This window comes from Leopardus geoffroyi, chromosome D3 (assembly GCF_018350155.1).
Source record: "Leopardus geoffroyi isolate Oge1 chromosome D3, O.geoffroyi_Oge1_pat1.0, whole genome shotgun sequence".
In the NCBI taxonomy this organism is placed as follows: Eukaryota; Metazoa; Chordata; class Mammalia; order Carnivora; family Felidae; genus Leopardus; species Leopardus geoffroyi.
In genome coordinates this window covers 12,292,124-12,313,992 of record NC_059339.1, presented here as the reverse complement: position 1 = coordinate 12,313,992, position 21,869 = coordinate 12,292,124, and the positions used below count along the sequence as shown (strand labels likewise).

Sequence of the window (21,869 nt, the reverse complement as noted above, 5' to 3'; positions counted from 1 at the left end):
TGACCCCCACGTTGTTCAAGGGTTAATTGTACTACGTTTTATGCACATATTGATTGCCCTGTTTGGAGATACATAGGTTGGTTCAGACGTTTTGCTGATACCGTGTGAGAGCCCCATCCCTCTTTCACGCATTTCCAGATGCTCTTCCAGGAAGAGAACTTTTTCTGTGCTAACAGATTCTGTCAGTTTGTCCAAAGGTGAGCTGTCTGGGAATAGCGTAAGCCGCTTTGCAGGATGTCCGTGAGCGTCCAAGCATCGGCCGGACAGCCTCTTGGCGTAGCTGCGGTGGAGGGGGTTGCTGGCCCTACATAGTCGTTGGCGTTCCTCCCACGTGTGCGATCCTACAATCTCTCCTCCTTCTGCGGTGGGACGTCCGCTTGGTACAACTCACGCCAAAAGCCCCAGCTGCAGGGCGGGGTGGGGGGTGGGGGGCGTCATCTTTAATACAGGTTTGGAGGAGCCGACACGGACATTTTTGCAAAATCGCATGTTTGTTGTTGCCATGGTTCTGTTGTATTTTCTTCCAGCTGAAGACGTTTTAACTAAATGCCTGGGGTCCGGTCAGGGTTTCGAGTGAGTAAGCCTGGGTCCAAAGCCTGGGCCGGTACCACGTAGCTGTCCGATCTTGAGCCCGTTCTTTAAGTCCTCCTTGCCTCGGTCTCCTCATCTGTAAAATGGGCAAATTCAAACGCCGGCCAAACCGATCATCCCTCTTTGATGATTCCGCCGGTTCGTGGATGCGACTCGCTCTAATGGGGGTGGGAAGGGGCGGGGTCACCGGGCAAGCTGGCTGCCCCGGATATGTGGAGTTTGGAAGCCCTCTTCGCCCTGGGACAGGAAGGAAGTTCAAGGCTTAGCCCGCCCATCACACCCATTGCTGTGGCCAGCACAACCTTTTGTTCAGCATTTTATCTTTTTCAAAGCAGATCCATTATCTCATCTGTTCATCAAAGGCCCCTGCAAGGAAGTCAGGCTGAGGATGGGCCCAAGGAGAGATGACTCAGGAATCTGAAAGTCAAGGCCAGAAGCCTCTCTGTCAAGCAGCCCTCTGGGCTGAGTTTCTCCACTGATCTTGGCCCAGGAGGCGGGTCAGGCTGTCCAGGCCAGGCCTGAAATACCCACAGAGAGGCTTCCTTCCCCTTGATGCTGGACCGTGCTCCCCAGCCCCGCCAGATGGGCTGCAGATGTGAGCTCCGGGTTGCAAGAGAGGCCAGGGGACAGGCAAAGCTCATCTCCTTGCGTGGGAGGTCGGGCCCCAAGCCTGGTCCCGGGAGGCCACAGAAGCGTGATGCGGGGGTCCCGGGAGTTCAAGTTCACAGAGTCTTGGCAACAGGAAGGTGGTGCTGAAGATACGGTCACGCTCCTGTGATGCGGGTAGCTGTCAGAGCACATCCCGGGCAACGGCTGTCTTGTCTTGCAGCCTCCGCATCGGCGTGGACATAAGCCACAACCCTGTGTCATCCCTGCAGCCCAGCCAGCCCTGGAGCATCTGCTGGGTCGGCAGAAAGCTGCCTCTTCCAATGGGTTAGGCCCCCACTGCCCCTCCTTCTTCAGCCTGTTCGAAGATCCTGGAGCCCTTCCCTCGTGTCATCTTTGCGAGTAGCCGATGTTGACTTTAAAAAAAAAAAAAAAACTTGTTTTTAAGTTTATTTCTTTATTTTGAGAGAGAGAGAGAGAGAGAGAGAGAATCCCAAGCAGGCTCCGCACTGTCAGCACAGAGCCGGACGTGGGGCTCGAACCCATGAACCGTGAGATCATGACCTGAGCCGAAATCAGGAGTCGGCTGCTTAACCGGCTGAGCCACCCAGATGCCCCGCCCATGTTGACTCTTATCCTGGAGGAGCAGCTGCCACGGTCAGCCCACTGGGAGTGGGACTATTTGGAGTCCTGCCTTGGAAGGGACAGTCCCCTGCCTCCCAGAGCGATCTCCGGGGCTTTGCTTCCGCGGAGCGTTAAGGCTCAGCGCGGCCTGGGTTCCGCCATTCATGCCGTGTGACCTGGGAAAAGCCGTATCACTTCTCTGACCTTAGGTTTCTCATTGGGAAAAAGTAGGGCTGTTTGGGGGCTGTTGGGAAGGTTCGAGGAAACACCTGTAAATGGCTAATACAGTGCCAGGTACCCAGTCAGGGCCCTTTCTGAGCCTGCCTCGGTTTCTCTCTCTTCTCTGTTCAGCAAGTGTATGTGACTTCCCCAGAGCCACAGAGCAAGGAGTTTCAATCCAACCCCGTGTACGTCTGAGAACCCTCGTGGCTCGGTCATCGTGCCGCTCTATTTGAATCGTGTGTATGGTTTCCTTAAGCGAAGCCACTCTGTTTCTTAAGCCCGGCCTGGAATGAAGACGTCTCTGAAAACGACGTCGTTCTCCAAAGTCTAAAGTTCTGTCTGAAAGTCCAGCCCCCCCCAGGCCGCCGGTTTACTGGGTCGGAAAAACAAAAACCATAAAACTAACAGAAACCGTGTGAGAGAGGTCTTTGGACTGTTTCGGGGGCGGGAGGGTGGGGGGGATGTTCACGAAGGGAGGGTTTGCAGCGGGCAACGGAGATTTGCCCAACTCGAGGAAGGGCCTTGACGGAATGTGCACATCAAAGAGAGGCATGGCTTCAAAGGCCGCCCTGCCCTCCCAGCCAGCAGTCAGGCTAACTGGTTCACTTGGGGACAAAGCCAGAGGACAGGATGTGAGGAGCCGGGGGCCACCTCACAGTGGCGAGTGTGGATCTCTGGAGCCCAGCCCAGCCTGCCATGCTTCTCCCAGCTCAGAGGGTCTCGCTCTGGGGCCCCAGACCCCCAAGGGCTCCGTGGATACAACTCAGGGCATCTGTGACCTCGATCGGGAAGAAAATATATCACATCTTCGTTATCACGAACATCAAAGTGCAATTTCTTTCCATGACGAAGGCAGGCAACAGACGCATGGCAGGATGGACCGTCCGTCCCCACGACCTTGTCACCAGTACAAATCACAGATCCTGGCCTACTACCTCACTGGTGTCACAGAGAATTTCGAATTCCTTAGTCACAGGACATCTCTGCCATCGTGGTTGTTATGACTTGTCGTTTCAAGAATTGATTTAGCAAAAAAAAATTTTAAAAAGGCGGCGGTGGGGGGGGGGGCGCCTGGGTGGCTCCGTCGGTTGAGCATCCGACTTCGGCTCAGGTCATGATCTCGCGGTTCGTGGGTTCGAGCCCCGCGTCGGGCTCTGTGCTGACAGCTCAGAGCCCGGAGCCTGCTTCGGATTCTGTGTCTCCCTCTCTCTCTGCCCCTTTCCCACTCACACTCTGCATCTCTCTCTCTCTCTCAAAAATAAACATTTATAAAACTTTTTTTAAAAAAGAATTGATTTAGAAGCGCAAATAACACTGCACCAATTTCTTACTTGATGACTGTATTTCAGTCTGGTTGGTTTCCTTACTAATCCTATGCATTTTTCAAAATATTTTTGGGGGGCGAGAGCACAAGTGGGGGAGGGGCTCAAAGAGGGAGACAGAGGATCTGAAGCGGGCTCTGCACTGACAGCACAGAGCCCGACGCGGGGCTCGAACTCACGAACCGTGAGATCATGACTAGACCCGGAGTCAGATGCTCGACTGACCGAGCCACCCAGGCGCCCCTAATCCTATGTAGTTTTGTTTTGTGAGTCCTGAAGCACTGCTCTGAGAAGGGGTTCCTAGGCCTCGGCATACGGTGTAGACACGCACGCACAGTATTAAGAATCCCTTTGGTGGTGGCCACTAAGCTCTCTTGGCCTCAGTGTTCTTGTCAATGAAATGGTCATGAAGAATGCCTTCCTTCAGGTGGATTTGGAAGATCACTTATTTCAACATGTGTGAAAGCACCAGGCATAGAGGAGATGGTCGGCCGATGCTCGCCTCTCTCTCTCTCCTTAACGTTTGCGCGCATCCAACCCGGGGCCAAGAACCAATGTGTTTGCCACCTGCTCTCAGTGGCCTCCCAGGCAGGGTCTCCTGCCACGCGCTGGCCCACACTGGTCTCCAGGCATGGAACACCCCTCCCACTCCGCCACCGCACATGTCCAGCGGGATGGAGGTTGACAAGGCCACAAATATTTGAACTATCCTGGGGATAACACAGGGCGTTGACCCCAAAGTATGTGCTACATCGGCCGAAAGTTTATCCTAGAATAACAAACGTGACAGCTAGCAAAGTGAGCAGGGGAAAGGGTCCGATAAGATAAAAGGCCCCCAGAGAGTCCAGAGGCACAGCCCCCTGCAAGAAGGAAAAACTCAGGGTGGAGTGAGGCGTCGGGGGAACAAGGCCATCGAGTCCAACGCTCCATTTTCTGGAAAGTTCCGAGCAACTGGGGCCTGGGGCAGGTGGTACGGACGATTCCAGCCTTGTGACTGTGTCACCCTGGGTAGCCGTGACAGCGAGGTGCTAACCTTGCCTTGTGGTTGAGAAAATTCAGAGAGGTCGTCGCAAAGCCCTTCACGAGTGTTGGGTGCTCGGTACAGAGCAAACCTGCAGCCAAGGTTGTTATTATTGTTCTTACTACTAACATGGTTATTCTGACACGTGGAGTCGAGTTGTTCATGCCCCCGACTCAGTGCTCAGACCAGACCGCCTGCTTTGCCCATTAAAATTATGTGCCCCGGGCTGTCTTATCTCTTTGTGCCTCCGTTTTTCTCCGTGCTATGACATAGGATAGCGTCAGCACCTTGTGGGGTGGCTGTGGGAGCTAACTGAGATTCTACGCACAAGAGGCTTAGGCCAGTGCCTGATCCGGGGCAAACATAGACTAAATGTTAGCAATGACCATTTTTATCACATCATCACCATCCCCATCATCATCATCTATCGTTACCAGGTGAAAGGGCACTGTTGGGAAGAAACAAATCGAGGGGAGAATTTCTTGGCGAGACAGACATCTAGACCAGGGGTAGACAAACTAGCTGCTGCCTGTTTCTGCCAATAAAGTTTTATTGGAACACAGCCACGCCCCTTCATTGATTCATGGTCTACCATTAGACACAACATTAGAGCTTCACACACAACATTAGAGCTGAGTACTCTCCGGCCTTTTGGGAAAAAAATTGTCCTCCCCCGGTTTGGAGGAATGGTGATATCTTTTTTAAAAAAATAATAAAAAGTTTATTTTTCGAGAGAGAGAGAGATTGTGTGCACCAGTGGGGGAGGGACAGAGAGACAGGGAGAGAGAGAGAATCCCAAGCAGAGAATCCCGAGGAGGGGCTCAATCTCGCAAACCGTGAGAACCTAAGCTGAAATCAAGAGTCAGAGGCTTAACCGACGGAGACACCCAGGTGCCCCAGAATGGTGGTTATCTTGACACGATGCTCCAAGAGGATTCTAATGAGCCACTCGATTATTTTTCTGTGATGAGTTGCTTATCCTGCGGGAAGAATAGCACCTTTTCTTCTATCCGTCCGTCTATACACCGATTTATTCATTCAGTAAACACTCAGACACTGTACTAAGTGCTAACAATGGAGAAATGATCCAAGTCTAATGAGAGAGGTTGACAAGTGGATGGAGAATTAAGATTCAGGGTGGCCCTCAGGGCTAGCCTACACCATGCTTTCTATGAAAAGGTGCCCCATCTGGGAAGTCAAGGTTTGGCATATTGATAGCTTTCAGCCCCTGTTTGCCACTCTGGTCAGACTGTTTGCACAGTGCCCAACCTGCACAACCTTGTGTGGCAGCCCTGAGAAAAATTGCTACAGCGTACAAGTGGGATCTAAGCAGACTAAGTGACATCAGGGAGGAAACCAGTATCAAGGTGCCAAGTAAAGCTTCGTAGAGGAGGAAATGGAAGCCGTCTTGAAAGGGGAGCAAGTGGAGAGACGAAGACAAAAGGAGACAGGGCGCAGGGAAGGCCTTCCTAGGTGGAGAGGAGCATGTGAGTGGAGAGGGGGTTCCGGAAGAGGGTGGGAAGGGGCTGGAGGGGTCTGGCATTGCAAAGAGGACATGTGACTACATCATAAACTCCCACCAGGGTAACTTCAGCCCACCGTTGTCTTACCAGCTCCACACTGCGTACTTGTTTTCGTCCTCACCACCACCTTAGTCTAGACCAGGCTACTGGGCCTCCACCTGCACGACTCCCAAAGCCATTTCTGTGGTCCCTACGTATCTCTTCTGCTCTGCAGTCAGGGATCCTTCTGAAACCACGCTACTCACGCTGGTTTGCTCTCACACCTACCATGGCTCCTCGGTACTCACAGATCAGGTCCAAACTCCTTAAGGTGCTGTCCAAGGGTGTCTCGGGCCCAGTCTCCGCTTCCCTTGCCCGCCCAAATGCTTCCCTAAAGACTCTTTTTCCCCAACTCCTCACACGTTGGAACTTTTGTTTCTCTTCTTTCCAATTACCAAATAAATATACCATATATGTGTATATATACATTTGGGTACATCATATATATGGTGGGTGCGTGTGTGTATGTATATATTTATATGTAAATATATATATTTATAACATTATATAGATACTTATCTATACGAAACCACTGTCTATCATCTAGCTAGCTAGCTATCTGTCCATCCAGCCATCCATCCACCCAACCATCCATCCACCCGTCCATCCCTTCATCCCTCCATCCACTTACGTATATAGGCATATACAGTATTTGCATATAAAAAGAAGTATAGATACAAATGTAATTACAGACACAGACACGGACTTCAAGCCGTGTCATTTCAGAGAAGCCCACCTAGAAACCTCCTAACTGGTCTCCCATATCCTCCCAGGGATCACAGCCTATCACTCCCCCGGCCGAGACCCTCCCACAACTCTCCGTCTCCCTCAGAATGGAAGGTACAAGCTGTTCCGTGGTCCGCATGGCTCCGTAAAGCCTAGCTTGCGTTATTTCTCTAACTTCATCTCTGACAGACCTTGTCCTGCATTTCGGTTCATTCCATTTTCAATAGCCTCCGTGTAATTCCTCAGATGTTCCATGTGTACTCCCACCTCAGGACCTTTGCACGTGCTGTCCCTCTGTCCAGAACACCCTTCCCACAGGTATTTGTGTTACTCTGTCTCTTGCTCTCTTACCTCTTTTGGAACTGTATTCAAATGTCACCTTCTCAGAGACGACGTCTCTTATAGCCCTATTTAAAGTGACAAACCGCTTCCCAACCCCTGAAGTCTATCTTTTAGGTTTCCTTATTGCACATTTTAGCCCACGACACAACTTCATCGTTATTCTTTTAAAATCTGTTTTCGTTATTGTGAAAGTTCCATGAGAGCAAGGATGTGTCCCTGCTTTGTTTGCTGCAACGTCTCCAGCAACTCTAATAATCCATGGCACATAACAGATGCTCAATTAATACGTGGGAAATGAATGACTCACCTCCTTTACTGTCGTAAGGATGCCTTTATTAGTGCATCCACAACCCCTTTGATGTATTTCCAAGTCATATTACTAGCGTAGACTGTTTTCGTTCTCCAAAACCGAATGGTTTTGGTTTCTCTCTGTGTGTTGCATATCACTGCAATGATTCAGAGAACATTTCGGTGTTCCCAGAAGCCAACAGTGCAGACAGGGTTAACCTTACCACCCACAGGGTGTCCCAAAGATCCTCCTCTTCTCCTGACTTGTTGACTTTTTGTCTTCCTCTGGATTTTCTGTAGTTTGTTTAACTTGGACTGTGCTTCCTCTGTTTTCTCCCTGCTGTTTGCGGCCCTGGGCCCCTGGTTTGAAGTCGGCCGACCCGTGGCCTCGACACTGTCACCTTACCTCCAGCCACCGGCTACGTTCCACACGCCACCAACACTGTGGCCAGGGGGAGGGGACAGGTGGCTCAATCATCTCTCCGCAGGTCAGCACCCGGCCTGGATCAGCCTGACGGACGACAGTATTGGCAGTCTGGCTGACCCTTGTTCGACAGGCTGACATTTCCCCATATTTCACAGGCCGACGTTGGATGTACATCAAAGAGACTGCCGGGTCACCAAACAGCTAATTAAGGCAATAAAGAGACAGAAGGCCAAATTGCCCCTTCCCCCCCCCCCCTTGGGAGCCTGAAACCCCCTGAAGGAACCTGTGTGCTTCCTTGTTGTCTGGAAATACAGTGCAAGGGGATATTGGAAAAGGTCCCGGCAAACCCTGGGGTCAGAAAAGAGACCAGGCTGAAATCCAGACACAGGGGAACTCTCCTCCTCTTGATCCAGCCCTGCCTGCGTCGTTATTTCAGTTTTCAGGAGTCCAGTCTGACTTGTGCAAGGTAGCGTCCCCAAGGCTCAGAGCCACTTGGACTCTGATGGCATCGATCGTCACCAGGCCTACGTGACTGGGGGCCACAGCAAGTGAGGCTGAAGGTGTCCAGGGGCCCAGCTCCCTTTGGTCACCTTGGCAGTAGAAAAAGCACCAAATTTGGAGTGGGACGCCCCTGGGCATGCATCCCAGCTCCACCGTGTGTGGCCTTGGCCTGGTTTCTTGGTCATTCTGAGCCTCGCTTTCATCATCCCTAAAAGGCAGGTGCAGATAGTGTCGACCTTGGAGAGTTGCAGCAAAGATCGACCTGGTTAGTCTGTTGATCCTTAACTCCGGCCTCATAATAGAATCATCTGAGATACTTCTGGAACATACCTTTGTCGGAGCGAGCCGAGCCGAGAACAATGGATTCCGAATCTCTGGGTTTGGGTCCTGGGTGTCCTGTATGGTTTTAAATCTCCTTGGATGATGCTGCTGTGCAGACAGAGCTAAAAATCACCACGACTGCTAGGCTCTCTCCGAGGCTGGGACACAGCAGGGATTTCGGGAGTTTTGACCTTACCTCTCTCCCCCGCACCTGTTTTTTTCTAAACCTCTCCGCAACTGCCTTAAGGGAAGTACATGGGACGTGACATTGAGCGGCTGTCTCTAAGCCATCCAATAAAGAGATTTCCAGCATAGTCTTCATCTTGAGGACTTTCACTACTGAGTGATAGATGAAGTTCACCTTCTCCTCCCTCCACAAAGGCTGTTCCAGCTCTCAGCCTTTTCCGTTTTTCTGTCTGGTCCCCTCTCAGGACTATTTCTTTCTTTCTTTCTTTCTTTCTTTTTTTTTTACATTTATTATTATTATTTTTATTATTTATTTTTTTTTTTGAGAGACATAGAGAGAGCACAAGTTGGGGAGGGGGCAGAGAGAGAAGGAGACACAGAATCCGAAGCAGGCTCCGGGCTCCGAGCTGTGGGCACAGAGCCGGGCCTGGGGCTGAAACTCACAAACCGTGAGATCATGGCCTGAGCCGAAGTCGGACGCCCAACCAGCTGAGCCACCCAGGCGCCCCTCTCAGGACTATTTCTTGACATACCCCGAAGACGCCTCTGATTTCAAATGTCACATGTGGCTTCAAGAGCCCCCAGTTCCTACTCCAGATGTCACGGCGTCCCTACAGCCCTGCCGTGGGAACCTGAATCACACCCCGCCGGGTTAGGTGGGCCACCGGAGAAAAGTCCTTATTGGACCAGACCGGGAAAAACGATGGTGACGTGTTTGCAACTAAGTGTGGCACGTGCTCCAGACTGCCCACCAGAGAGAAGGGCGTTGACTTCCTATTTTTTTAAGCGCGTTTGTTTATTTCGAGAAAGAGAAGGGGGGTGGGGTCAGAGAATCCCAGGAAGGCTCTGTACTGACAGCGCGGAGCCCGATCGGCTGAGATCCCACAAACAGCGAACCCACAAACAGCGAGATCGTGACCTGAGCTGAGACCAAGAGTTGGATGCTCGACTGGGTGTTGACCTCCAGTGGGGTCATGAAGCCATGTGTCCCTCCCCCTGGCCAAATACTGCTTCCACGCGTACATGTGTATGTACGTGCATTTGTATGCGCAAACGGTCTCATCCAAAGGTAACTGCGTGTGTGTGCGCGCACATGTGTGTGCATGCGTGTGTATTCGGGTTGCCGGCGTTGATGTGTGTGCATGTATGTTGTCTTTTTTAAAGACTTAGACATTAAGACTCGTGGAGGTATTACAGCGATTTATTCAGGATCTACACTTCCGGCCTTTTCCACAGACCTGGATGAGTTACTTCCCCTCTCCGAACCTCAGTTTCTTCCTCTGTAAAATGGCCACATGGATGCTGCCGCTCCCGTCGCATTGTAAGGATTAAGTGATTCACCGCACATAAAGCACTGAGGCTAAGGTCTGATACAGAGTTAGGTCTCCATAAAGATAATTATTTAACACGCTTTAATCGGACGCCTCCTGTGCGCCAGACCACAGGTAGTCGGACAGGTGCAGTGAGGAGGAAGACAGAGGCCCTGGCTTTGCCATCCTTCCTGGCACCGTTGAGCAGTCGAGGGGTCAGATGCATACAGAGGGAATAATAGCAGAGAATAATAATAATAATAATAATAATAACAGAAGGAATAATAATATTTATGAAAGGTCTACTGTGTGCCAGCACTGTTAGAAGATCTGAGACGCATCAGTCAGCAAAACAGACAAACTTCCTTGCCCTCTGGGAGCTTCTATTTTTGCAGGGGGAGATAAACGTTCACTAAGAAAAATAAATAGACCAGATACATAATAATATGTCAGAAGGGGACAGCGCGGCGAGGAAAGAAGGATTAGAAACTGAAAGAGAGTAAAAGAGTCTCTGTGAGCCTCGTGGCTTCAATGGTACGTGTCCACCCAGGACCTGGGAATGTGACCTTATTGAGAAAAAAAAAGGTCTCCGCAGATGTCATTAAGTCAAGGTTCGCAAGATGAGATCATGCTGGGTTCCCTGGGTGGGGCCTAAACCCAATACGGAGTGTCCTTCTAAGAAGAGAGGAGGGGAGAAGGCGCAGGGAAGGAAGGGAAGCAAAGAGAAAGGGCACTGCTTTTCTCTGGTGGGGGGAGGGGGCATCAGGGGATTGTTCCAGGTCTCTAACGGCCCCCCTCACCCCCCCCCCACTCCTCCCCGATTAGGCAGAGGGCAGGGATCATTTCTCCCACTGAACAGACAAGGAAGCTGAGAAAATAGGCAAATTGTGATTTCATCAGAGACCTCCTGGGGATTTGTCAACCGACTCAGAAACACAAACCAGATGAGGAACCCGAGTTTTAGGATCTATCACTGGTCTATCACTCACCCCTTGTAGTTTTGGGAGAATCCCTTCCCCTCTGTGAGTCTGTTGCCTCGTCTGTCAAATGGAGATCAGAATACCTTACATGTACCCTGCAGGTTAGAGTGGGGACCTAGTGTGTGGCACTTAGCACAGGCTTCCGTAAATGGCAAGCACGTCACAAGTGACCGTTGAATTTATTTGGCAGACTTGTTCAGACGCTGACAAAGGTATATGTGAGGACGAACGTGTGCGTATACACACAGTCTCATCTGAAGGTATTTATATAATATGTATGGATACACATGCATGTATATGTATGTTGCATCCAATGTCTATGTGTGTTATATGTTTATGCGTGTATATACACACGGTCTCAACCGAAGGAAGCATGTGTGTATATTCATGTTACGTGTTTGTTGTATACGTGCGTGCATGTGGTGTGTGTATGTATGTTGTATATATGTGTGGGTATATGGGTGCATATATACACAGTCTCATCCTAAGATGATTTTCTGGATGGATGGATGGATGGATGGATTCCATGCATACGTAAACATGTATGCACATTGTATATGTACATGTGTATACATACACATTTAAGCTCATCCAAAGGTGATATAAATGCATATATGTATGCATTTATGTATCTATATACATGCACACTCTATACGTTCAGCTGTGCATGCATGTATACGTGTGCATTCTGTATGCACGCATGCGTGTTCATGCGTGTATACTGTGCACGCGTGCGACACATGTAGGCACACGTGCGCTTGTGTGTGCCTTGTGCAAACATGTTTGCATGCACACCCGTACGCCCGTGTGGCTTGTGTGCACATGCCTGAGCGTGTTCATGCGCATTCGTGTGTGCACGTGCATGCATGCATCCGTGTGTGTGCACATACATGGACACCCACACAAAGTGCTTCCTCAAGCTGCCTTTCTCTCCGGGAGCAACAGAGAAGTAAATTCTGAAGGCGTGTATGATTTCCCGCTCACCTGCCAGGGCAGAGACCTCGCGTGTATGCCCAGCTGGGGCCGCCTGCCCGGCTGGAGCCCACAGCCCAGTCACATGTGAGACGGGGAGGAGCCCTCTGAACCCCACGGCACGCTCTAGAAGGCTTGGCAACTTCAGCGGAGAAACCCCAGATAAAATGGGTTAAACTATTCCATTTTTTGCGGCTCTAAAACATTACATTCTGCTTTCAGTTCTTCCCTCCCTCCCTCCCTCCGTCACCCTGTTTTCCTGCCTCCTGATGAAAAATATGCTTCGGCTTAATAGAATTACCCCCAGACCATCAATGCAAACACTGTTTCAGGGCAATCTCATTCAAACGAATGTATTTTTATTTGAACCGTGTTACTTGAAAAATTACATCGCGGTACCTGTGCCCTCTGCCTTCCCCCGCCCCAGCCCCCCATACAGCCCTCACAACGGCACGAAGACGCGAGCGGAGCACAGCCGAACATTCTGAAAATGAATCTGATCTGATTTAATGATTCCTCTCTGCATTAATTAACAATGGAACCAGCCAATACGTTGTGTCAATCATAGACGTACCCACAAGGCCTCCATTTTATTTTTGGAACTCGCCAGATGTATGGCTTTTCCGGCTTATTGTGTTTGAGAAGTTCAGAGCTGGGCGAGAGGGGCTGGTGGGGACTGGCCGTGTACAGGTGCGGGCAGGCCTGTGGGGGGTGGGGAGTGTCTGTGCCCAAGCCGGATAGGGGGAGTCGCCCTCAAATCCTGGCCTGACCGCTCAGTGACTCTGGGAAGATCCTGTCACCTCCTTCTGCCTCACCTCCCTCCTCTGAGCGCTCAAAATTCTTAACAGCTTTATCTTTGTGTTTTGCACTCGAGGTCCGAGGGGACAACGAGCAAGGGAGAGATGGCCGAGGACATACACTTCATACGACCCCAAGCCCACCGTTTCTTCTCTCTGCTTTTATTTTATTTTATGTTATTTATTTTATTTTTTATTTTATTTTATTTTATTTTTTTTAGAGACAGAGAGTGTGCAAGCAGGGGAGAGGCAGAGGGAGAGGGAGAGAGACTCAAGCGGCCTCCATGCCCCACGCTGGTCTGGATCCCGTGGCCTGGGGATCCTGAGCCGAAATCAAGAGTTGGAGGCTCAACCAACTAAGCCCCCCAGGCGCCCCTTCCTCTCTCTGCATTTGAATGTAGCCTTTGCGGTATCCGGGCTGGGTTTTATTTTAAGAACAAGGACCATGCATTTTCCTCTTGCACCAGCCTTTCAAATTATGCAGACGTTCCTGCACAGAGACCTCGGTCTTGGGTGATGCTCTGTGGAGCCACGCTGTTATGTTAAAAGATGATTATAGAGGGCGCCTGAGTGGCTCCGTGGGTTAAGTGCCCGACTTCGGCTCGGGTCACGATCTGGCAGTCCGCGAGTTCGAGCCCTGCGTCGGGCTCTGTGCTGATGGCTCAGAGCCCGGAGCCTGCTTTGGATTCTGTGTCTCCCTCTCTCTCTTCCCTCCCCTGCTCACGCTGTCTCTCTCTCTCTCTCTCCTTCAAAAATAAATAAACATTAAAAAAAAATTTTTTTTAAGGTGATTGTAGAGAAGGCAGAAATACCAGTGAGCAGCTACCCCGAGCTGAACATCACATTCAGCGTCACATATATCATCTCATGGAAGTCTTGGATGTTTTCCAAAGTAGGTGTTTTCTTCTCATTTTATAGGTGAGGGAGCTGAGGTTTGGAAACCCTCAGGAAGGTGCTTAGATCACACAGTTAGGGAAAGAGGGCTCCCTGGCTGTGCAGGAAGCAAGGCCCCCGTTCCTCTCCTTTGCTTATCCGATAGTTACTTTCTAGATGCTCTTCTCCTCCTTCCCACACACGGCAGGTCCTCAGCGAGCGTCGGTGGAATTGGAAGGAAAGAAAGCGAGTTCACTGTAGGTGTGACAGTTAGACAACTGGTATTTGAAACCCTTCTCTGGAGGTGTCTATGCCTCCAGGGATCGGGGTCTTGAGCTAATCGTCAGGCACCGCATGCCAGTGGAGACTCACGAAAGGGCCACGTTGGTCGGTGATGGGACACTGATGGACTGAATGCCAAGAGCCTCCCTAATGCTCTCCTCTTGGAAATGCACGCGGAATAACAACAGGTCTGCCGTCTGATCTTTCGGGGCTCTAGAACAATGTCACCTCTCTCCGCAAATACGGTGGAAATCAAAACATCTATAAATCTCTGAAAACAACAACGGCTCTGTTTTCCCCATAGAGAGTCCCAGTTTGGGGAACAATCTTCGGGAGACGGTACCCCAAAGATACGTAAGAACAGGTCCAGGTACAGAATGTGAAGCCATGGAATCCAGAGATAATTAACTTTATTTAACATTTAATATGTGCCAGGCACTTTAGAGACTTTATCTCGCTCATTCCCGACAATGGCCATAGGTAAATGCTCTTTTTACTCTCAATTTCCTGATGAAGAAACGGAAGCCACCCATCATCACACAGCTAGAAAGCGGAAACCCAAACCAGGTCTTTTGGGTCCGAGAGCCAATGCTCTTAACCACCACTCACTCTGAATTTACTCTTCAAAGGGAACAAAGGATGACTTTTCTTGAGGAAGAAGTAAATGATGGTATTACCGTTCCTCTAGGGGAATAATCTTTCCCAGCCAGTGAATTAGTTTATTGCGGAAACAACTGTTATTCACTAAAATGTGTCCTCTGGACCAATGAGTTTCCTCACCTCTTTCCTCCCTCCTCTGTGGCTCTGTGAGCAACCTACCCTGCTGTCCCCATCTCCCAACAAAGGGAGCAGAGATGCCCCCCAAAATATGTCTCCCGGCAAGTTCTGAGCATAGCAAGAACAAAGTTGGTTTGGAGCCCCATAGACTTTGGACTTGAATCCTAGAGCTTTTCCTTATGAATTCTGAAAATGTGAGCAATGTGGATCACCTCTCTGTGCCTCAGTTTCCTCATTTTTAACAGAAATAAGATGAATCTGTACCGGGAGCTATGACGTGTTGCCCAGCTCCCCTCTCAGGAAGGAAAGGTCTAACTGTCTCAGCTGTCAAGCATGCTGTCATCTGGTAGACCTCAGCTGTCAGTCTCTTTGGGGTCACCTCAGCTGTGAAAAGAGCCAACTCACCCCAGGGCACCCCGCCTTCCCAAGACAGCTTGTCCCTGGCCGCAACGACAGAGACTCCAAAGGGTCATCGCGGCTTTAGGGCTCCCTGCGGGGTTGACCGAGGCCTTTGCTCAGACTGTGTCAACCCAGCTTCTCCCTTTGCCCAATCCTGCTTGTTGTTTGATCTTTCTGGTCACTAGAGCACTGTCATTTCAGTTGCCCAGGCAGTGATTCTGAAAGTGTCCTCATAGACATCTGCTTGTTAATCTCCACCTCGGGGTCTGCCTCCTGGGGAACTGCTTCTGTGACAGAGCCCTTAAAGTAAGTTCTAATTCATTGCTGGCCATTGGTGTTCTTTATTTTGGAAAATGTGTATTTAATGGCCTCCGTTCATGTGCTGGGTACAGTTCTAAGCACAAAAGGTAAGAGGGAAAGATTTAAAACATCAAAAGTTCTTGAAAGGGTGACTCAAATGAGCCAAGTTACGGGTTCTGCGGTAAGTTCCGTTAAAGGCTGTCACCAGCAGGATTCACTGAATCTGAGTTCCCTCCATCTTGTCCAACCCCGTCAACTTAGAAGGAAGAAAGTACAGGCTCAGACAAGGGATGAGGGTTGACTTCCCAGGGACACACAGGAATTGGTGCTGGTTGTACAAACAAGAGAAGCAGATCCTCTGATTCCCAAGCCTGTTCTTCTCATGTGTGGTCTCCAGCCTAATCTGTGTGTCCCAGTGAAGTTCCTCCCATGTCCCCCCAAGCATGACCGTGCCAAAAAGGATGCTTCATCATAGGTACCAGTAATTCCAACAACCAGAGATGGGGACTGAAGATAAATGTTGCCAAGTCCAAGGTGTCTGTCTCCATCATTGCCATCACCACAATCACCACCATCGCCAACATCATCATCAACATCAACACCATTAACACTGAGGTCATCATCAGCTCCTCATCTCCATCATCTATCGAGCAAACGCTTTAAGACATCACCTCATATAACCCTCCTGACAATCTATGACACCGTTAGCACCTTTGGAGGAGTTGAAAAAGCAGATGCTCAAAGAGGCTGGGCATGGGGCGCCTGGGTGGCGCAGTCGGTTAAGCGTCCGACTTCAGCCAGGTCACGATCTCGCGGTCCGGGAGTTCGAGCCCCGCATCAGGCTCTGTGCTGACGGCTCAGAGCCTGGAGCCTGTTTCCGATTCTGTGTCTCCCTCTCTCTCTGCCCCTACCCCGTTCATGCTCTGTCTCTCTCTGTCCCAAAAATAAATAAACGTTGAAAAAAAAAAAAAAAAAAGAGGCTGGGCAACCCAAGTCACCCAGCAAAGAAAGCGGAGCCGGGATTCAAACCCAGGTTGGCCAGGCTGCGGGACTCCTCTTTTAACCATTATGTTACACAATCCTCATTTTTGGTCTTTTCTTTACCTCAACCAAGTATGAGACCATCCGATGATAGATCTACAGAAGGGACTCTTAAGGAAAAACAGTAAGGGGTGTATGGAAGTGTCTGGGTGATGAATTAGATGCCAAGAGCACCCGATATCGTGATTTCCCTACTAGCCATCTCGGAATTTGCCTCCATGGTTAGCAAGTTCTGAAGGTAACAAGAACAAAGTGGATTTGAACTCTAAGCCTGACTAAGAGATCCTGGGTTATTTACTTCAGTTGCCTGTGCCTCAGTTCCCTCACTTACCCATAGGAATAACAATATCTGGTGTGGACAAAGCAGTAGGGCATGCTGTGATGTGCTACCAAGCTTTCCTATTTTCCTCCTTAGGTACCAAATCTCTGCTCCATGACAAACAATAAGAATTTTTTTAAATCATGCTCTCATGAACCCACACCAAACACATTCATTGAGCCTACAGTGTCAACTGAAGAGCTGGAAGAAAAAAGTTAACTCTGAAGTCAGAATTGAAGACTGGGGGACCAGGGTTCATTAGACAGCAGAAGGAGCATCCTGGGAAGGGATCTGGGATGTAACAAGGAATCTAGTAGAAGCTTCAAAGGAACATCAAACTAAGATGTGGGGTTGGGGCCAATTTGTTGCTGGGCTTGAGTGCTCCTTTAAGAGCTCTTTTTTTTTTTTTTTTTTTTGTAATTTTTTAATGTTTATTTCTGAGACAGAGAGAGACAGAGCACGAGCGGGGGAGGGGCAGAGAGAGGGAGACACAGGATCCGAAGCAGGTTCCAGGCTCCGAGCTGTCAGCACAGAGCCCGACGCGGGGCTCAAACTCACAGACCGCGAGATCATGACCTGAGCCGAAGTCGGTCGCTCAACCGACTGAGCCACCCGGGTGCCCCACCTTTAAGAGCTTTTCACTTTGTTTTGCTCACCTTGGTAGACTTGGGCTAGGGGAAAGTGATAATATGACCTTCAGTCAGAAGGTCTGGAGTGTTATGTACCCTGTCATGCCAAACGCGGGAGAACATCAAGCTCTTGGCTGTCAGTGGTAGAGCACTGGCAGTGTCCCCAATCTGGTTACAGGTTTTGCATGCCCTTCTCCCAGCTTCTAGCAATTCTATTTCTAAAGACTGCCCTTCCAACCTTCCTAGCGAGGCTGGTCCTCGTGTCCTCGGAACCCCTGTGTCTACAGGGAGGAGAGAACAGTGTCTGGGAGATCTTGCAAAGCCCTCAACCCATCCCTGTCTATCTAGTGCAGGAATGGGAAGGTCCTTGCCTCAGGTAGGGACAAACTCTGAGACAGAGCTTCCACTCCGAGCTCCCCCAGGGGATCGGGAGCCTCTTCTGCTGGACTTCGCATTCTCTTGCCTTCTTCCCCTTGCCCTGTTTTCTCTGCTCTCCTGGGAGCACTTCCTGGACACATTACCTGAACTCAAATTTCATCTCAGAGTCTGTTCCTGAGGAAGCTCATCTGAGAAAGGTAAGGATGAATCATCGCTTGAAGACAACAAACAGGGAAAGAGAATGAAAGATCCACCAACGTGGAAGAAGGTTGGAGCAGCGAAGAGGGGTCTGATCTTCTGCAATGTTAGGAAACTATGGCAGGGCACTGGCTTTCTCTCAAGACATTCAAGGCTGGGCATCACTGGACACCCTCCCGTCTTTGCAGCCACATCCCCAAAACCTCTGTATCAACTTAGACTGTGCTGTGACCCTTCCCATCTCTGTGGCTTTGCTTATCCTCTCCCACCTACGTGGTATTCCTTTCTCCTCTTCTCTACCTGACAAACTTCCTATTCATCCTTCGAGATCCAAATCAAGTGTGCCTTTCCCTAAAGCGTTCCCTGCAGTCCAAAGGCAACAAGAAGCCATCCGCTCCACAGTATTCCTTGAAGACATGGCCTCCAGTCCTCTCCTGGTGGGGCGGTGCCACGGTTTGCTCTCTGCTGCTCTGCCTCCCACCCCCCCACCCCCCGCCCCTTAGATTTGTCTATCCCTGAAGGGCCGGGGTCATGTTTACTCATCTTTGTCATGACAGAAGTGAGAGTGAACATATGTTGTGACACATCTTTGCCTATGAATGTGGAACTCCTCAAATCCTTATGACTGCCATTAGGCGAGGAAACTTCCCAGAGCGAGGGAGTGATGGAGTTGGGATTTCAACCCAGGCACAGTAGGGGCGCCTGGGTGGCTCCAGTGGTGAAGTGCCTGGCTCCGGCTCAGGCCATGATCTTGCGGTCTGCGAGGCTGTAATGAGGACAAGGCCACTTGTGTGCAGGCACTTAGACAAGGCAGGTGAACGGAAGCAGAGCAGGCTGGCAGAGCGGAGCCTCTCATAATGTAACAACCACAACAACGGCCAGCTCAGGGTCCTGCCTGTAGGCCAGGCTCTGTCCTCAGCACTTGGCATGCCTGCTGACACTTAACAGCTCATAACGGCCCCATGAAGCAGGACCCTTGTTGGTCCCGTTCTGCAGATTAGAGCTGGAGGGGTGAGTTCTTGGCCCAAAGCCACACAGAGAGGAAGGAGCAGAATCCGAATGCAAGCCCAAACAGCCTGGCCCCGAACTGGCAGCTCGTGCTTCTTCTGGGTAGAGCTGGTTCCTGTTGAGGATGAGGACCAGCGAGATACGGAAGGAGCAATCTGGGTGCCCTAAGCCCGCCTTGCAACGGCGTTTTGCTCTGTCTTTTCTGGAAGGGTTCTACCGCTTCCTTTTAAAAATCTGACGGGAAGATCAAGCCCCAGAAAGGGCGATGCTTGCTTGTCCGTTCATTTATTCCGCATTTACCGAGCGCCTCCGATATGCCCAGTGCTGTGCATATTTACTGGGAGACGAAGAGAAGGGACGGAGCGACGTTCCTGCCCTCATGGGGCTTAGAACCTGACGGTGCAAACAGGCATCGATCTGGGGTTCGGTGCACAACTGTAGGCGTGATGAGAAGGGAAGGATGAGGCCCCCTCAGACCCTGCAGCAGGGATCCTTGCACTGCGATCGGAAAGAGGTGTGGCAGTGAACTCAGGGAGGGAAAGGCAATCCAGGCCGAGGGAACAGCATGTGCAAAGGCCCAGTGTTTGAGAGCATATGGTATTCAAGGTACTGAAAGGCAGTCAGTGCAGCTGGAATCTTGAGGACCTGAAACCTTAAGGCACAAAACGAGGGCAGATGGGTAAGCAGGACCCCCAGGACCGTGCAATCTTGAGGAGGGGTCCTTGGGGCAATCGAGGGTGCTTCGGAGGGTTTTAAGCAGACCAGTCACAGGTTCAGAGCAGCAGATTTGGGTTTCTCAGTCCTGTGCTGGGCAGTCACCATCCATGGCCACTCCCACCAAGGAGATTCAGGACAGGAACCTGGGGAAGGACCAGAGAGACAGGAGACAGGCAGGGAGCAGAAGGCAGGGCCGGCTGGCCACCTGGCCACAGGTGACAGGGACAGCAAGAGGCACGCACAGAGAGGGCACCAGAGATGCTGTGCCAGCCTTTCCTCAAAGGTGACACAACAGACGGAAATCTCGAAACCTCCAAGCAGAGTCATGCAAACTCTCCTTGCCTCTTGCCTGCCGCCTCTCCCTGGATGCTGAGCTGAGGCGGGGAACTCTTGAGGGCAGAAGCAAGGCTGGCCACCTTCTCTTGCAAGAGCTGGTCTTATGATAAAATTCAACTAGAGCTCATTCTGCTTTCTTGGGGAGCAGCACTGTTTGACAATTTGTCTCAGGGTAAGTAATACAAATGGCTAATAATAATAGTAATAATAATTGTTCCAGTTGGTATTGATGTACAACAAACCACACCAAGGCTTGGTGGCACAAAACCACCACCATAGTTAATGCTCACTCATTCTGCGGGTCAGGGATTTGGACAGGGCGGAGTGGGAACAGCTTGTCTCCACCGCGACATCTGGGGCCTCAGCTGGACTATCTGACACTCTTGACTACTGGAGGTGATCCAATGGCCAGGGGCTAGAATCATCCGAGGGTCTCTCCGTTGCCCGTCTGGCAGTTGATGTTGGCTGTTGGCTGGGACAACAACTAGGCTGTTGGCCGGGACACGGACGAAACGCATGTCCACGTGGCCTCCCCACGCGGGCTTGTGTGGGCTTCCCCACAGTATGGCGGCCGGGCTCCATGAGTGAGCCATCCAGGCGACGAGGAGGAAGCGCGTGGCATTTTCCTAAACTGGCCTCAGATGTCACAAAGCACCACGTCTTCCACCCTATTGGTTAAAGCAATCACAAGTGTTCACTCAAGTTCAAGGAGATGTCATGTCTACACGCAATGGGGGTGGGGGCAGTATCAAAGCTGTGTTATAAGACAAACACATGGGACGGGAGGCATGGTGGTGGCCATCTTTGGGAAATACAAAATACCAAAACACTCACAACTAACACCTGAGGAGTGCTTGCTATCCAGTCACTGTTTGAACCACTTTACAGCATATAAGCTGATCAGCTTAGGTGCCATTATTGTCTGCATCTTACAGATCAGTAAACTGAGGCAAAGGGGCGCCTCATGCGTGTGTGAGAGAGTGGAATGGCCCTTTGGTTGAGGAACGGGGGGCCAGAATGCAAGGGCTGGCTGGCTGGAGAGAGACGGCGGCTCTTCACCAGTGGTTTTCCTTGGGGCAGGCAGACCAGAGCTAAGAGGGAAGATATCAAGGACCGTTGGAACAGGCAAGAAGAGAGAAAGCTCAGGAAAGAAGGGGCCCTGAGGACATGGCTGGTGGCAGGGGAGACAAAGTTAGAAATTTCCTAGGGCAACACGTGAGTGATACATGTTTCGAAACCGGCAGGTTGGAGCTCAAGTTTGAGGCTGTTTCCGGTTTCCGGCTAGAATGACCCTCTGTAACGTCCAACCATCTCTCTCTATCCGTAGATATCCATATAGGTGGTAGGACTTTGTATATGTACATACGAGCCTTGGTTAACGGCTCGCTTAACGGCCGTGGATAATCAGCCTCTCTCCCGACTGAGGCCCTGAGCAGGTGTCCCAGCCTCCACCTGGAAAATGCTCTTATCCTCCCCTGACTCTACCTTTGGCCTGGCCGATCCCTACTCGTCTTGCTCATTTGAGCCAGGTTTCACCTCCTCAGGAGACCCTTCTCCCGCCCCGTGGAGGTTACCAGTGCTTCCTGTTATAGCCTCTCTCCATAGCATTGTGCGCGTTTCCTGCAAAGAACTTGCTGGGGTCTGAACCCTTTGATTCTGTAAGTAACAGAAACTGAAGTTAAGCCATCCCAGCCAAGAAAGATGCTTTGTTAACTCCCGGGACACCCACGTCCCAGAGATGAGGCGACTCCCAGATGTCTGGGACTTGGCATCCCATTCACTCCCTCTTTCTCTTCTCTCTCTGTGTCTCCCCT

The 21,869-nt window shown here is 50.7% G+C and overlaps 2 long non-coding RNA genes across 2 annotated transcripts in view; one reads left to right on the top strand and one right to left on the bottom strand.

The window, feature by feature from the left end:
• LOC123587651 overlaps positions 1-21,869 on the bottom strand; it is a 221,188-nt gene that overhangs the window by 75,421 nt on the left and 123,898 nt on the right. The gene's annotated exons all lie outside the window — the stretch shown is intronic.
• On the top strand, positions 434-1,644 carry LOC123587650. The gene is made up of 2 exons (XR_006707446.1): positions 434-729; positions 927-1,644. It is a non-coding gene; the product is annotated as an uncharacterized LOC123587650 (long non-coding RNA).